Source organism: Eptatretus burgeri, chromosome 5, assembly GCF_056783735.1.
Source record: "Eptatretus burgeri isolate ZD-2024b chromosome 5, Ebu_testis_v1, whole genome shotgun sequence".
NCBI lineage: Eukaryota > Metazoa > Chordata > Myxini > Myxiniformes > Myxinidae > Eptatretus > Eptatretus burgeri.
Genome location: NC_140965.1, coordinates 103003990 through 103008879, shown reverse-complemented (window position 1 = coordinate 103008879; position 4890 = coordinate 103003990). Strand labels below are relative to the sequence as shown.

The 4890-nt window shown below is 42.2% G+C and overlaps 1 long non-coding RNA gene across 1 annotated transcript in view; it reads right to left on the bottom strand.

Moving 5' to 3' along the window:
* Positions 1-4831: 4831 nt before the first annotated feature.
* The window catches only part of LOC147027092 (uncharacterized), a 55693-nt gene continuing 55634 nt past the window's right edge, over positions 4832-4890 (bottom strand). The window contains exon 4 of the long non-coding RNA XR_015057953.1: positions 4832-4890. This exon is cut by the window's right edge and continues 458 nt beyond it. This is a non-coding gene — a long non-coding RNA (uncharacterized LOC147027092).

The following is a 4890-nucleotide window of genomic DNA, read 5'->3' as shown; positions in this document are numbered from 1 at the left end:
GCCAGCGATGGCACTGCAGTGTGCTGTGGAGCCAGAAGTGGCAATTGTTTATGACCCTGCGCTCGTGAAGCGAAAAGCAGGGTGAAGCGATCGGTAGTGTATGTACCAACGTACGTATGGCGTACGTCGTGTCTGCATTTTGTGAAGAGTGTACATGGAAAACCGTTCAACGGAGGAAATCTAAACTTTACGACATGTTAAATGACCATGTGATATCGCGGTCACTCTTTTGAGGTCAACATAGTTCAAAGGTCAACATGGGTAAATCTTCTGAAATCCTCAATTTTCATCCGATTGACTTGAAATTTGAAGAGGATTTTCATATCAGCGAACTGAATTCAACCACCAATTATTTTGAAGGTCAACATAGGCAAAAGGGTGAACATAGGCCAAATTTTCATCCTTAGGAAGGACATGTTTGCCACAGAGATGGTTCAGCGCAGGGCTACTGGATTGATTCCGGGCCTGGCGAGACTTAGCTACGAGGAGCGGCTGAAGGAAACAGGGATTTATACACGAGAAAGGAGGCGGTTACGAGGTGATACGATGGAGATGTTTAACATTATGAAAGGAATCAATAAAATAAGTGCAGATGAATGATTCAGCAGAGTAGAGGGTGAAAGGACCAGGGGCCATAGCCTGAGAGAAAGGCCCAGTCACACCTTGACGTTTTAGCCAGCAATGGCAACGTATTAAAATGTATGTAAAACGCTGGCTTACGTTGAACTTTTGATGTTTTTTTTTTAAAGATTCGGACGTATTCATAACGAGTTGGTCGTATGCATAACATATTAGTAACTGACACAGACCGTTTCGTTGTGTTATAGCTAACTTATACCAACGAATGCTGAGCTTGTTGTCGGCCTTCCCAACCTATGCCTAACGATAGTCTAACTTATGTATAGCGCGCTGCACGTATCGCCGACGATCACGTGGCGTAGCCTATTATAAGGCTGCCGCACAACGATTCAAATCATAACCGCCGCAGAAATGGAAGTGTCAACATCGCAGTCAGACCTTGGCGATCTTGCCAGCGTATGACAACCTCTGAAAAATGTGTCTAAAACGCTGGCGCACGTCGAATACGGTATGGGTAAGTTTGGTATGCGTGAATAAAACGCCAAAGTACGCTATCATACGTCGTATTAAGTGGAGTATGTCTTGTAATTATAAACGTTTTAAACATTTTACGACGTACTTGCCGTATGACACACGTTCCGCATGCGATGGGAATAAGTTGTACGCACGATATGCGAACGTTGGCACACGTCGACAAAAGTTACTTGTAAGGTGCTCATAAGTCGAAACACTCAAGGTAATGGTTAGCATCAGTGTTCCAGACTCCATGTTTTTTTTTTCTTCGGTATGACGGTGATGTTGACACTTCGATTTCTAGTGCGGTTATGATTTAAATCGTTGAGCGGCAGCCTTTTAATTATATTATATTATAACCACATTAGAAATCGAAGTGTCGACATCACCGTCATACCGAAGAAGAAGAAAAAAAACCCCAGGGAGTCTGTAACACTGACGCTAACCATTACCTTGACGTGTTTCAATTAATGAGTACCGTACAAGTAATGTGTGTCGACGTGTGTCAACGATCGCGTAACGTGCCTACAACACGTCACTCATAGGTTAGAAATAAGTTTCGGGTATCCTAAACATTACCTCGACGTGTTTCGACTTATGAGTAACTTACAAGTAACGTGTGTCGACGTGTGTCGACGTGTGTCAACGATCGCGTAACGTGCCTACAACTTATGGCCAGCGTTATGCGGAACGTGTGAGTCATACGCTGGCATAAGTCTTAAAATTTCAAGCATGGAAAATTTGAGGACACCCGAAAAGTACAACGTTTAAACCCAGCGTACTACGACGTATGGCAGTGTTTCTCAGCGTGCTCTCAATGTTATCAAGACTTACCCATAACGTATTCGACGGGTACCAGCGTTTTACACAAATTTTCCAAAAATCGGCATATGCTGGCTAAAACGTCAAGGTGTGACTGGGCCTTAAAGAAGAGGAGAGTTGAAACAGTAGCAAGGCAGGGGTCTTTTACTCAGAGAGTGGTTAATGCATGGAATGGTCTCCCTGGAAAGGTAGTGGCAGGAGAAGCAGCAGATAAGTTTAAATTGGAATTAGATAGGTACCTGGAAGTTATGGAGATAGAGGGGTACAGGGATGTTGGCAGGACTTTTAGGGAGCTTGAATATTCTGGGTGACTGTGTGCATTTGTGGGGGGTCGAGTTAAGAGGTGTTGTGTGGTTGATGTGTGATTTTTTTTTCACCAAAGAACCATCTTCGCCCATGCCTCCTCCCCTGGAAAGAAAGAAAGAAAAAAAACACTGTAAAACAACCCCCATACATACATCCATTGGGACCATACTCTGTGCAGAGTGTTGATGCTGCATAAATCTCCTTATCTTGGGCATGATCTCCTTGGATCTTGGGCATGATCCTGGATGGGTCCCCACTCCAACACAGTATACCAGTATGCTGGCACTCATTTTGCCGACCTCAGAAGGATGACAAGCAGAGTCAACCCCACCTGGTATTAATTCAACAGTAAGCAGCATTTGAACTCAGGACTCTGGGATCCCAAGCCTGCCACTCCAGCCATAAAGCCAACACCAGACAAAAAACAACCCCCAAAAAACCAAAACAAAATGCATTTTTCTTTTTTTATTATCTGGTGTTGATAAGTTGGTGTGGTGCTGATGTGGTGCTGATGTGGTGCGGGCATGATGGGCTGAATGGCCTCCACCTGCGTCTAATTTCCTTGTGTATCCTTGTGTAACGAATCCAGACAATAATAATTTAAAGCTTTCTTAAAGTTATGAACATTCATACTCCAACATTGATTACATTTATTGCAAACGATTTGTTAATTGCTGCATAAACTAGCACATTTGCTCTAATTAATTTATGAAAGGATGTAACATTCCTCTTGACACATGTCAAATATCTTAACGACTCATCCACCAGCACATTCCCAGAGTTAATGGTTCAATGTGTCATTATCTTCAATTGAAATCCAATTAATTCCATATTACACTTTAATCTTTTCCCAATTTATAAATTACCATTACATTGAACTTCCAAAAAAAAATTATTCAATAACGATTATAACATCGAAAATTAAGGAATGTTAAACATTTTTCCTTGACATGACCAATGACTGCCATAATCATCCGATGCTGTCCAACCTCGACAGTCCACATCGTCCAAATGTCTGCAAGTCCTTCGAGGATCCTCAGGACTGCTTCATTACGAATGAGACATGCATGTCACGCATTGATGCTGTACTCAGACCGGATAAAAGGCGACAGGCAAAAGCAGTTCAGGTCGCTCAGCAAACAATCAAAAAGTTACACTGAATGCATACAAACGTTTGTGACACTTCTTGTTTACCATTGTCAGTTTATACAAGTGTTGTGTTTATGACAAGCCATTGCCTTTGTTACCAAGTGAAATAATTAAGTTTGCAAAATTTGCTGTTGGGTTAATTTTTTTAATTTATTTATTTATATAGTAATAAAATATTAACAAGTCGGTAGATTTCTTATGTACGGATGACCCGGACACTCCATTAACTCAACCCTTACTTTAATTCACGGACCAGTGTTCGTGACTTGGCGAAAACATTTTTTCGCCAAGTATGTTGGTCTGTAGCATTTGTCTGGTTGTCTGTCTGTTTGTCACACAATTTTTGGCCACAGTTTTCAAGCAATCGTTATGAATTTTTTGTGTATGTAGTTGACCGGCCAAGGACAGCAACGCTTAATTTTGGTGAAGATCCGAATCCGGATCCGGATCCGGATCTGAGAATTTTTTAAGTGATTCTTCAACATTGAGAGATAGGGCCAAAAACGATGTATAGCATGATATCTTAAAAAGTTGTGGACGAGTTATGACAAAACGAGATGGAAGAGTTGGTTCGGTGACAAGAACCGGCCGATTCGATTTTGGTTAAGGTCCATATTCAGATCCGACCTATCAGTGGGATACAAAATGTAAACCGTTCAGCCTGGTAGAGGTATGTGCTCTAATGAGTGCTGTCCATTTCACTGTCACTCAATGAGTGATTTTTTATTTGTCTGTTTGTCGCACTACTCCTCCTACAGTTCTGGGCTGATTAAATCCAGACTTGCTACATAGGATCAACATGACCCCAAATAATGTGTCAGGATGTTTTTTATCTTTGCCAGTGGTCTCTACAGGTTTGCTCTCCGAACCCAGGTTTGTTCTTTGCCAAACCTTGGTTTGCTCTCCATTCGTCCATCTGTCCGCACCACCTGTGGTTTTTTCAGACTTTGTATTCTCATACCCTTGAACATATTCAACTGAAACTTGGTACATGGCTTTATTAAGATAAGTTACAGAACAAGTTTGAGTTTCAGGGCGTTTAGTCAATTTCACAGAGTCATGCCCTTTTTGGACTTGGGTTTAAACACAAATCTACTGATCAAAATTTTAATAGCTTGAAAGGATTCCATGAAAAGTACACAAAACTGCATTATTTTCCAAATCAATAGGAAGGGTACAGAGGGGTGGGCGGGACTACGACTGTCAAGTAGCTTGATCGGCGCGGAGCCGCTGGCGCGAGACACATTTGCCCATGGGCCAATCAGACCGATATGGGTGTGGTTAAGAATGGAATATTATCAGGAAGTCGGTAGACTTCCTATCCTATGTACTCTGGGTCGCTCCCAGGAGGTTGATCGACTGTCATTGTGCCACTGCCCTGTTCGTGCAGAGCAGGTACAGAGCTAATGAACAGCGAGAACACACACACACACACACACACACACACACACACACACACACACACACACACACACACACACATTTATATAAAGTATTGTTACGGCTGTGGGGGTAGATGGA